This window comes from Triticum dicoccoides, chromosome 1B, assembly GCF_002162155.2.
Source record: "Triticum dicoccoides isolate Atlit2015 ecotype Zavitan chromosome 1B, WEW_v2.0, whole genome shotgun sequence".
NCBI classification, from domain to species: domain Eukaryota; kingdom Viridiplantae; phylum Streptophyta; class Magnoliopsida; order Poales; family Poaceae; genus Triticum; species Triticum dicoccoides.
This window is the reverse complement of record NC_041381.1, coordinates 384,603,386-384,617,023: the sequence shown is the minus strand read 5'-3', so window position 1 is coordinate 384,617,023 and position 13,638 is coordinate 384,603,386.

Sequence of the window (13,638 nt, the reverse complement as noted above, 5' to 3'; positions counted from 1 at the left end):
GGTCCTCGTTGGTTTCCTCGACAAGTTCACCATCGTCAAGAAGCTCATGGACGACTTTGACGTATGCCTCCAGTCGACGCGCCCAGGCTCTGTGATGCCTACCACCCTGAACGGCCACTATGGTGACAACCTCTTCGACGCACTGGTGGCCTTGCGACTGCCCGCCGTCGCGCCGGAGAATGTCCACCTCGAGGTCGCGCTCGCCGCACAGCGCCTGGCGCAGAAAGACACCATCGACATAATCACCCACATATACGCGCAAATCGTCCACAAGGACTACTACATGCAAGAGGAGGACGATAGGACGCTGGCCTTCTTGGACCACAGGGCAACCTTGGATGGCATTGTTCAGAAGCACGTTGAGCTCGCCACCAACGCCGCTGCTCCTCACACGTCGGTTGGTGACCCGGCGCACTAGGGCGTGAGGATGTCGTTGATGGATCCATATGTATTTTTATCGTTCCATCAAATCCATGTAGTAGTATATGATACTACTATTAATTATCTTACCTTTCGCATCAACTTCATAATTTTAGTACGTACTCCATGCATGAACGGCGCCAGAACCAAACTTCTCATTACTCTAGGAAAAATCGTTATTTTCTATCTATCGGTCGCGCCATGGAGCAGAACCAAATTTTACAAGTTACGAGTTCAAAAGGAAAAGCCTGCTGTGTTTGTGTCGCACCCCCACACGGTTGGTCCGGCACGCCGCTCAAGCGGGAATGCGTGCGGTGTTGCATTTCCACTTACAAGTGGGACCGCGGTTGAGCAAACCGACTATTGACAAACCCTCACCCCGCCCACCACGCGATGGCTGAGAAAATAGGAGGGAGAAGAGATGGCTATAGCACGGACTCCAAGAAAATTGGTGTCGAATGGGACTTGTGTGGGTGGCGTGTGCCGTACTGCTAGACGTGAATGCTAGTTGTGGCCCATGGCACCCCACTATATCAAGCCTATATCAAGGTATGTAGAAAACAAATTTACTGGAGTCCGTGCTCAGCCCTCCTCTATCTCTCTTCTCAACCAGCCAGCGGATGCACGGAGCCCATTGTCTGTTTGCTCACATGCGGTCCCACATGTCAGTGAAAAAGCAAGAGGACCCACTAAACCTGCACATCTTTCACCTCGACGTGCTGGTGATGAAAAACAAATCCAATAAAGATCTTCGGTGGCCGCTTTTGGAGTTACTCAAGAGTAGTAAGATTCTATTTACAGTTTAACCCAAGATGCACATCACGTGGCTTCAACTACCACTATATTTTCTTGCATGACACGACCTGGATGCTGGATGTCCCACGTGTTGGCAAAAGGAGGAAGAACCCGACCAAATCTTTGGTTGTGCTCTCGGATTAGACTAGTTGTGCTAACTTAAAAAATTTATTGTGTACTCCCTCCGTTCCAAAATACTTGACTTCCATTTGTCCAAAAATGGATGTACCTATATACTAAAACATGTCTAGGTACATATATATTTTGACAAAAGAAGGCATGTATTGTGCAACGGAGGGAGTAGAATGGACGCAAGTTTTGGTATTGAGAAGAAGAGTACATCCATATATTGATAGAGCGCAATTTAGTAGATGTTCTAGCACTTTTAGCTAGCATAGAGGCTAGAGATGAGACTAGTACACTTGTTGATACTCCTACTAGAATATAGGCTAGATATGAGACTAGATGCGAGGAAGCAACGTCTACTTCTTTACACTCGAAGAAGAAAGAAGCACGCAAGATCGAGCTTCCACAGATCAACAATGAATGCATCGAGAAGGCACTAATCCAACTTACAGGAGCAGTTATGGAAGTTGGATATCTTCTAGAGTAGTAAAATGTATTCTTGTGGTTCTTGTTTTCTTTGGTCTTGCTTTTCTAGTCAAAATTATCGTTGGACTTCGTGCAAAACGGAGGTCCGTTTGGGGTCGTGCATTGGAGTTGGCCTTACAAGTGGGACCGCAGTTGAGGAAACCGACTATCGGCAAACCCCCACCTCGCCCGCCGCGCGATGGCTGAAGTTAGAGAAACGACGAGGTTGAAGAGATTGCTCTAGCACGGACTCCAAGAAATAATATGGTGTCACATGGATGTCGTGGTGGCGTCGTGTGCCGTACTCCTGGACGTGAATGCTTCTTCTAGCCCATGCCACCCTACTACTCCTACTACTTACTATATAGTACTAGTATCGAGTATTCGAGGTGCTGGTTACGTACAACGAACACATTAACATATGGCTACAGTTAAAACACCCGCCCGACGCACGAAGCATGTGAAGCTAGTACAAATAGTGTACTGCTATTGTTGATTGGCCTCATCCGATAACCTATTGCAATGCATGTACAATTATGTATTCAGAAAATATTTTTTTGCCTCGTCGCACCACTCACTCGGAGAAGCGACTCGAAAGCCATTCATAAATTTAGTATGTTTATCACAGGCATATCATTTTATTACATACAACAGGTCATCAACCCACATCGACAACGAGGATACATTATAAATACTAAAGTTTTCACCACACAACAAATAACAAGCAATGAAATGAACTTCAACTCCACCATTCCTCGGTGTTGGAAACGCTTGATTTGAACCACAAGTGATTCTCTCAGACGGGCCATCCATTGTCGATCTGGAGACCAACGTAGGACTGATCATCCAGGCTGAAGCGGCCTACTATATCAGTACCAGGGTAGGGAACCACCCAAATGTCCGAGGTATAGACACAGTTGCTTCTCATAAATGGTAGTAACGTTGTGTCAACAGCAGTTGGATCACCTTTCACCATCATTGGATAGTTTTGTCCAAGGAAGAGCGAGTTTTCTCCAAGACTATCAATTTTGTACCAGGGAGAAGGTGTTGGCACTAGAACACTAGTATCCATCCCGAAAACCATGCAACGGGTGTTGGAATAGGTCCGGAGAGTGCGACCATGGGAGACTACACCTGCTTCCTTAGTAGTAACATCATCAGTGGGCTGTATACACACAAGAAGAGGTGATCCATCGGAATTAGTTGCCAGGCGCCACAGAGTATATGGCCGCTGCTCGTCCTCATGCTCGTGATCATCACCATCATCATCTCCCCATTGGTTATAAAAAATTTCAAGTATAGGTGGTGGAATGTTCACAGGACCTTGGAAACACAAGAAGAAGGTTAATTAGTAAAGGGAAACTTGCTAACCCGCATGCATGTGGATGAAACAATTATAATTATGGTGGAAGACAAACGTACTGAAATCATAAGGATTCCATGCAAAAATAGTGCCATGAGTGGTGGCAGCAAACACAAGGCCCTCCTATTGAACTGCATCACACTACTCATCCGTGTACAGAAACTGGTTTTTGAGCAATATCTATCCAGTGAAACCACGAAGGACGGCAACAAGCTTGTTGAAGATAGCAACAACTTCATAGTTGTTGTAATTCCAAGAGCGGTTGGGAACTCGACAAATTGCTATCTTCCGTAGAAGACAGTCACCACAATCGTATTTGAACGTGCGTACAATACCGGTGTGCTCAACCTCTGGGCAGTATGCTGAGATTTTTGGAAGTGGAACCCGGTCACGAGTGTACACATTCACAAGTTCCCACTCGCAGTTGGACCCAATGTAAACAACCCAATCTCCATTTGCGCCTGCCCAAGTTTTACCCTCAAGCGATGGCATCTTAACATCATACGTATCAATATCAAGCGGCATCAGCTTGCTAAGGGCGAGGCCTCCGTCGTCCCCACGCCAGTCATCAGGGGCACGGCGAAGAAGATATGGGAGATCAAACCGCTCCTTGACTCTTGGGTTCCTTGTAATGATGTTATTAGTTGAGTCGAGAATGGGCTTGAACGAACCTGCCATGCTAGCCGAGGTGATGACGTCGCACCAATCAATGAGTTCCTCCACCACGTCATCTTTCAGATCGGGGCAAGAATAACGGGGTCATTTCCGGCCTGTTCCCTCCATGGAGAAGACGATCGAACAATGGTAGAAGAAAGGGTGAAGGGCTGAAGGAAAATGGAAGAGGGAGAGGAAGAGTGTGCGACAGCAGTTCCAAATCGAGAGGGAAAGGCGAAGAGTCGGTGGATAGTTGCCAGTTTGCCATGGTTCACGAAGAGGCGCCCCGGCCTACACGTCCGTTCGGAAATACTACTAGTAGAAAAGGGCTCGTCGTCGTCTCACTAATATGTTCGAACGGCACCACATGTCAACGAAACATGGTGTGTAATTTCTTGTGCAAAATGCGATCTAGCCGCGTTGGCCCTAGGTGCCGCATTAGTTATCGAACTTTATTTTTTTAATGGCGTGTCGTTCAATTTTGAAGCATGACTAACTGGTATTGTACGCGGAGAAAATATAAACTACTCTACCACTACTCCACCTCTAGTACTAGTAGTATAAAAAAGATATATAGGCTGGAGCTTCAGCGCTTTCTTACTAAGGGTTGCCCACTTGATTCTCACACTACCACCCTCTCTCCAGATCTAAAAAATATGGCCTCTCTATCCCTCCTCGCCGGTGGTCACAGATCCGTCGGGGAAGAAAAGGACGTGCAACGTTGACGCACTCGTCGTCGGCGAGCGAGGTCACGCACTGACGACAAGGCCGTCCTCTCAGACCTAGCGCCCGCGCGGGATGGCCTCCGTCCCCAAGCTCGCTGCCGTAGTGTGTGCGGAGGACGACGACCATGAGCGAAGCCACTTCCCGCCGACCCTCAGGTATGCTACCTATTTTCGAACCATACTCTTGTTCTATTGCCCCATCTGCCATGTCGTTGCATGTCGATCTTTTTCCACTCCACCATCTTCCCAATTTGCTATCCTCTGCTCTGCTGGCCACGTAGACGAAAACCATAATTTGCACTATTAAAGGAAACCTTACTTCATGCAGACTAATCCATGTCTGGGTTGAATAAGGAAAGGAAGGGAGACTGTACTGTCCAAGAGAGTAGGCATCGAACCCGCATCTAGGTTGAAAAGGTAAAATTAGTAGCTAAGGAACGAGTCTCGTGTCTCTTGGTTGAAGAAGGGTAGAAAGGCATGACAACGCAATAGAGAATGACCAGGTTGATCGGTTTGTTGTCCTCACATAGGAAAAAGGTGGCTAAAGAGAACAAAAATGGGACATAATCCACATATGCTGCCTGGATATTTGTTGCTCTGGGCAACCATACCTCCCTCACCACTCTGCATCTGTGGAGGTACATCGTACTGGTGCGCCCACTGTCCAAATGGGCCTCCCATGCTCTTATTGCCACTTTTTTTTGCTATTAGTGTAACGCCAGAAGTCAAGTCAAGCAATGCTATTGCTAAAGTGATGCCACATTTAACTAATGCTGCTCTCAGTGTAATGCCACCGATAAATTTAAGCAATGCCATTTAATGTGACTGGATCATTTCAGGGTTAGCTGTTGATTGTGGATGTATTAAAGATTTTTCAGCTAAGGCATTCTAATGTTGTTGCACAGCCAGTATACCAACGATGAAACTTGTTACTACCTTCAGATTTTTGCATGTTAATGCTTATAGATTACATACCTCACTTTCATGAGATAAGTTAATTTTTTTACAGTGTCACCAAAATGCCAAGGCGCTGATGTCATTTTATTTTGGTTAAACTGCACAAAAAATTATGAATACAAGAGGAAAGGTCAAAGAGTGGGAACCTCCTCCTCTGGCTATTCTCTTGATTCCTTCGATCAAGTTTTTATGTTTGATCGATTATCAAGATTAGGATAGCAATTTTTAAGGTCCCCCCGAGTTCGAAATGATATTTACCTTGGAGGTACATGGTTTGCAAATTTTTTATACTGTCGTTAGTTAATAATGCTAGTTACCTTCACACTTTCGTATTTGGTTTAATGCTCATGCACAACTAGTATACCAATGCTGAAACTTGTTACCTTTACATTTTGTATTGTTAATTCTTATAGAAATCTTCCAGTGCTAGAGTTTATTGAAATCTGTTTAGTAAACCATTGTACTGTACCCTGTAATAAACTAACTACTCTACTGTTGCACTAGCCACTTGATTAGTGTATATTTGTAGTATTCGAATGGTGTTGCGTTAGCGTATGGACATAAATAAAGTGTGGCAAGCTTTCCCAGATATGTGCTCAAGAAAACTACTACCTGTTTTTCTAAATACTAGACGTTTGGGTACTTTAAACTGAACCGCGAAAACGTCTTATATTAAGGAACAGAGGGTGTAGAGGTCACTCAAATTATCCCGGTAAAGCTAGTCACACCTTTGTTAAAATTAATGTTCATTATATTATCAGAGGAGGTCTGTATGTTTGTCTCTAATGCATGTCGACTACATACCTGACATCATGATGTAATGTTAAGTCATTTCCCTTTGTACAGTGTTACTGAATTGTCAAGGCGGTGATGGCATTTTATTTTAGTTGAACTGGACAAAATATGCTTAAAAGAAGAGGAAAGGTCAGGAATGGCTCAATTTTTCAGAAAAAATTGTGTATGCCTTCCTGATATCAGTCGTTGTTGCTTTATTTATTCCTTCAAACAGGTGGTTAGAAACAGTCTTGCTACTTTTTCCCGTTAAGAAATTGGAATGCTTATATTTGTGAGTCTATGCTTCAACTAGTGCCACTTTTATAGTAATCACACTTTCAATATCTATGCAAACAGGGATGCTCGATTTTAGTGGAACTGCACAAAAAGTCCAACTGGTTCAACATTAGGAGCATGTTTTTTCCAAACCTTTATATCCAATTGGTGGCACTATGAGCTGTTCATTATGAAGGTACATGGTGTGCTACTATCTTGATACTCTTTTTGTACTGTCATTAGATAGTAATGCTAGTGGTTTGCATGTGAATTTATTGACAGGGTGGACCTACATTGGCGGTGCAGGACAGGATTCAATGATTGGATGCTCAATTTCGGTTGTATCGATTTCACCTCTTCCATCACTGCGAACATGGATATCCTTGGTCTGATGAAGAATAGGTGCTATATTTCTGCTCTGAACTAGCAAATCAATTCAGTATGAAATTGTCCAGGGCAAAACATAACTGTATTAGATTGTCCAGTGCAGAACATGACAGATGCTAAGCGGAAGAGACATGTTTAAACCGAAAATACATGGTGTGGTATATGTTTACTAGCTGCTTGATATTTGTGCAGCCAGAGATGTCTGCCCGTTGCTATTTGGCAAACAAACAAAGTGTCCGCAATTTTGGTTGAACTGCACAAGAGAATAGTATAGTCACTGCATGCAGTGCCATTTGAAAATAGACACAGAAAGATTGGATAGTCACTTCATGGACTGCGAAAAGTAGTATTGTACTATTTATTGGCCAACACTAGGTGCTTCATTGCTTTGGTCTGATTATACAATGGGCATCATTTTGGCTAAGTTAAAGTTTGTATTCCGTAAATAGTCTTGCTGTGTGATCGAGAGAAGACCAAATCATATTGCAGTGGATGTTCCTCCATCATGTGTCGTTCCTTCTCATGGTTCCAGCTGTTGGTGAAACCACTTACGTTCGCAACAGGAATTGTAGAATTCACAAACAAATTTGTCTTTCAGTCTGTACTGAATGTTGGCCAAGAGAAGCATCCATGTTAGTAGGAAGAACAGATGTTTTTTCTAGATCTTTGCTTTTGGAGCTACATATTTGTATATGATCTGTGGATCATTGAGATGCATTAACATGTTGATCTTATGTATCGGAATCATACTAGTTAGTTTTAGTTGCGATGCAAGATCTGAAGTGACTGATCTTTGCTTTTGGAGCTACATATTTGTATATGATCTGTGAATCATTGAGATGCATTAACAGTTACTTATTTCTGTTCGTTCAGTGTTTACAAGTTACTAATCGATCACTAGCTAGCCTACTAATGCGCTCCTGGTAGTTTTATTTGTGACGCAAGATCCGAAGTGACAATTTTTTGAATAAAAATGCCTACCTCTAAAGAAACTGACAAGCTACACTATCCTACCTACTCGATCCTACACGGATAAATAGCGGATCACGCACGTACTACCTCCTTCCAGTTTGCAGGGCTCAATTCAAGAAACGACCTACTTGATCCTACACGAATAAATAACGGATCACACACGTACTAGTACCTCCTTTCCGGTTTGCAGGGCTTAATTCAAACCTCTCACCAACCAAGGTACTCCCTCTGTCCGGGTTTATTAGTCCCGTGAGAAAAGCAGCAAGACCAAGGCATGGCAATAATTAACGACATGCAGAAGTTTAAGCCTAATTAATTCCAGTGATTTAAGTGGCTGCATGCATGACCTCGGTTGCGACTTGTTGCATGCTGCTCCGCGTACTGGCTGGGAGTGATTCTGAGTGCCTACAAGCAGCCGGCCGTAATTAAGGCAGCTAACTGATGCGAAAAAAGATGCGCTTTAATTGTTGCAGGCTTTTTAAATCTGTGGAATCATTATTGACAAGGAGGGAGATGATTCGAGTGCACTCGTTTGACCGCCATGTCGGCGTGCGCCCCAGACAGGACGGGACGACACAGTCATAATTTCAGTTTCACTAGTTTTCCACGGCAAGCTAGCGCGCTAAGCCATTATGCATTTAATTCCGATGACCGTCGCGCTACCTTATGCCTTATCCCGGTGGCACCGTGACCCAACTCACCGTATCCTCATAAGCCCCCACCGTCCCGATGTTGCCTGCCATGTTCGCCATGCCCCCGCCCATCCGCGGTAGGCGACGCCGGAGGCGGTCACCGTCGGAACTAGTGTTCGGTTTTTCACCGGAAGGCAGACGAGTGGAGGAGGCATTCTATCTGTCTTTAGATGGCAATGCGGAGATCTAGGATTTGTTGGAGCACGACGGCCTGGCGGAGGAGCAGGAGTTGTTGGAGCGCGACCGCCTGGCGGAGGAGCAATGTATCGCCGATTTGTGCCGCCAGCGGGACATGGAGCAGCAGCGCACCGACGCTCTGAGTCACGAGCAGAGTGCCCGCAACTGGGACAACTACGTGGAGGCCGGCGCCCGGCAAATAGCCCTGGAGGCTGTCGGGCACGCACGCATTCGCGACGCTGATTTTTACTACCAGCCCGTCAAGTGGGTTTCCCGCTTGGAAGCCGAAGCTTCGGTGGACCACGCAGGCATGGAAAGGGCCAACGTGTGCGAGCAATGCGCCCTATCGCACCTCTTGCAAGTCCGAGGCGAGGCGCAGGACGCCAGTGCTAGTGTTTAGCATGTACCACAGATGGCGGCCGGCATCATCTAGTTAGCTAAGAGTAAGTTAGTACTTGTACCCTACTAGAGTATTAGTGGGAGTACATAGTTAACTTGGCTATGATGGTTGTCAACGTGGAAGTTCAGTACTCTATATGTGGATCAGACCTGTTACTTTCCTCTGAATGTTGAACTTTCCGTTTGAACGTATGGAATGGGCTGTTAATTTTTTAAATGGGTTGTATTTATCCTCCACGGGTTTAGAGGCTGACTTGTGGGCCTACCAAATTGACGCGTACACAATCAGGAGATGATTGTACGTGGAGAGGATGACAGCAGGGACTCGCCAAGGTCATGGCAGTATGCAAGCAAGTGCCTCCTTATTTCAAGCCAATAAAAAATGGCTCCTCCTAGTGGATTTCTGACATCTGGGTCCCATGCCATTGTCAACGTAGTCAATAAACGAGAGAATTGCACAACGAGCGGCTGACACCAGGGACCCAGCAGCTCGCCCAGTTATTTTTGTTTTGGATTAATTTGATAAATGCCACTCCAAATCTGGTGTATCCGAGAAATGCCACTGCAATTTCCAAACTTTGAAAAATGCCATTTCTAGTGGCATTTTTCGAAGTCTGGAGTAGCGTTTTTCAAAGTTTGCAAACTGCAGCGGCGTTTTTTAAAGTGTGAAAAAATTGTAATGGCATTTTTCAAAGTTTGTAAATTGCAGTGGCATTTTTGTGAATCACCATAATTAGAGTGGCATTTATCTAATTTTTTTTTAGACAGAAGCAGGGTTTCAACTGGGCTGTGTGGGACACTTTGGCCTGTCTAGATAGCCTCGTCTTTTATGTTTACCACAGACCAGCCCAGTAGTTTTTTTTTCTTTCTGAAAATGGCTAGCCCGGTTTTTTTGTGATTTGTCAAGTAAGTTGCTTTATCAGGCCTGTTGGGCTGCAAATCTTTCAAGACGAGGAGAGCTTCATTCGGCTGGCCGAGAAAATGGCCTATCAGTAATGAGAAATAGGATGTACATTTTTAAAACACATCAAACCGACAATTAGTTTAAAATATCGTTTTTTTCATTTCAAGATTTTAAATTGCATTGATTTTTATGTGTGGACAATTTATTGGATGTTATATTGATATACATTTATTTTTAAAATCAGTCTGAATGTGACTCGAAATTTCAGGATTAAAAACAGTTCAGACCGCACCGACATATGCAAAATTTCGTATAATTTTTTAACCGTGGCCACAATATGGGTTGTAACGCTAACAAAAAGAATATGGGATCCCAAAAAATGTGTAAGAATTAGCAAATGGGCTGTAAATTATTTGAAATAATGGCAGATGGCATGTATGTTGTTTTCTATAGATTTGAGGCTTTCCTAAAAAAAAGGTTGACGCACAAGAAGTGACTATTGGATGTCCATCCAACGGCCGTCGTGCTTCTTCAATCTCTGCTCTTCCTGCACCAGCCGCTCAAACAAGCGCCGTCGGGACTACCTGCTCCCTCCTCCCCGCGGCCGGTTGTGCTGCCGCAAGCCTCACCGCCCAACCGTACTCCCATCGTTGGCCTAGCCATCCCTCTACTCACCCACAGTCCCACACCTGCTGTTATTCTCCGACGACGGCAGACGAACCAGTAAACCCTCATACAGTCATACTCCCCTCCGCGTGGGAAAAAACTGCCAAGTCTTCCCTGGCTCCGTGTTGTTCCCTTCCTAGGCCTCGCAATCGTCCACCGCCCTCGTGCTCTCGGCGTGGCGTGGTCAACGACCGACATGCATCTGAAGTGGACTGTACATGGAGAGGCTGACAGCTGAGTCCACGGCCGCACGCAAGGAAATGCCTCCTTATTACGCGCAAAATAATGATTCTGCCACCTGACATCTGGGACCCACCGAAAGCGCCTCTATGTTTTGTGAAAAAAACGTTACTTCCGCTGACAGCTCGGACCCACCAGCTATATCTTTGCACGCAAGGAAGTGCCTCCCTATTACGCACACAAAAATGAATACTCCCCCTACTAGCTGGGACCCAGTATAGTGGGCCTACTAAGTTGGCGAGGATGAAGGGCTTTGTCAACTTAGTCAATATGCACGATTCTAGCTTGATTGACCGTACGATGTCCATCCAATGGCCGCAGTGCTTCTTCAACCTCTGTTCTTCTTGCTCCAGCCGCCCAAAGCAGCGTTGCTCGTGCCGCCTGCTCCTTTCTCTCGTGGCTGGCTGTGCTGCCGCAGAGGCCTCACGGACCCCATACTACTCCCATCGCTGGCCAGGCCATCCCTCCACTCCACTCACCCACACCCCCTATTATTCTGCAGCGACGGCAGCGCAGCCGAACTAGTGAACCCTCGTACTCCTCTCCGTGTTGGCATCCACTGCCGCGTCTTCCCCGGCTCCGCGTCGTCCCCTTCCTAGGCCTCACAGTCGTCCACCGCCATGGTGCTCTCGACGTGGCGTGGTCAATGTGGTCAATGACCGAATTCCATCGGAAGAGTACTGTACGTGGAGAGGCTGACAGCTGGGTCCACGGCAGCCGCAAGGAAGTGCCTCCTTATTACGTGGAAACAGTTATTCCTCCACTTGACAGCAGGGACCCACCAGACGGGCCACCAGTATTTCACGAAAAAAACATTTGCCCCTGACTGCTGGGACCCACCGGACGGGACACCGTATTTCATGAAAAAAAATGTTCCCCGCTGTCAGCTCGGACCCACCGAAAGTGCCTCCTTATTACGCACAAAAAATGAATACCCCCTGCTAGTTGGGACCCACCTTGGTGGGAGGCTGACTTGTGGGCCTACTAAGTTGACGGGGACGGAGGGCTTTGTCAACTTAGTCAATATAAACGATTCTAGCTCTAGTGACCGTATGATGTCCATCCAATGGCCGTAGTGCTTTTTCAACCTCTGGTCTTCTTGCTCCAGCCGCCCAAAGCAGCGCCGGTCGTTCCGCATGCTCCTGCCTCCCATGGCCGGTTGTGCTGCCGTGGAGGCCTCACCGCCCCCTACTATTCCCACCGCTGGCCAGGCCCTGCGATGACGGCAGCCTCACACCACAGCCGGACCAGTGAACCCTCGTACTCTTCTGTGCACGGGCTTCCACTGTCGCGTATTCCCCGGCTCCCTGTCGTCCCCTTCCTAGGCCCCACCATCGTCCACCGCCCTGGTGCTCTCGGCGCAGCGTGGTCAATGTGGTCAAGGAACGACTTCCATCGGACATGGACTGTACGTGGAGAGGTAGACAGCTAGGTCAACGGCCGCAGCAAGGAAGTGCCTCCTTATTACGCGGAAAATAATGATTCCTCCACCTGACAGTAGGGACCCACTGGACGGGCCACCATATTTCGCAAAAAAAATGTTTCCCCCTGACTGCTGGGACCCACAGCTACACCTTCGCACGAAAGGAAGTGCGTCCGGGCAAAAAAACAATTTGCCCCCCTGACTGCTAGGACCCACCAGCTACATCTTCGCACGCAAGGAAGTGCCTGATAGTCGGAACCCACCGGGTCGAAGCGTATGTAGCGTTGTCATTCTAGTCGCGAACGTGTACGTACATATATACTGGTGGATGTAGAGGCACGCACGTGTCGATGTAGAGGCACGCACGTGTCGTAGTAGAGGCGCGCACGTAGCATGTACATGTACGTACAACGGCGATGTATGTGTACATACGGGCGGGGTCTCAAACGCCTACTCGCACATACATACGGCCAGGGCTCGTGTACATCGCTGGGTTGGAATGGAGAAACAACGTCGTTGTCGTGTTGATGGGGAGCCAACCGGCAGGGTCAGAACGGAACGTGTCGTCGTGTTCATCGGGAGGGCTTGGATGGAAAGGCGATGGAAACGAGGCTTGACGTACCGCAGAATGGAGGAAACGATCTTGTGTTCGACCGGCCATGTTCAAAACGGGATCCTGTTCATCGGGAGGGGTGTGGCGTACCGCAAAACATTGGAAACGGACCTCCTACGGTCGAAATGAGGGTCCTGTTGATCAGGAGGGGTGTGGTGTACCACAAAATGGACGAAACAGACTTTTGTTGGAGCGCTACGGTCGAAATGGGGGTCCTGTTGATCGGGAGGGGTGTGGCGTACCACAAAACGGAAGAAACGGACTTGTGTTGGAGCGCTACGGTCGAAACGGGGGTCATGTTCATCGGGAGGAGTGTGTGTACCGCAAAATGGGACTCCACGGGATACTGTTCATCTCCACCGTCGACCTCCTCCAGCCTCCACGGGCTGCCGTCGACCTCCTCCAGCCTCCACGGGCTCCTAATCATCCAACCTCCACCGCGCGCTACTCCACCGGCTACTGTTCAACCACCCCTCCACGGGCACCCCTCCACCATTTACTGTTCATCCAGCCCTCCACGGGGTCGTCCTGTTCATCCATCCCACCACACCACAGGGTCCTGTTCATCCAGAGGCAATGCCACCGCTCACTATTCATCCAACCCCCCCTC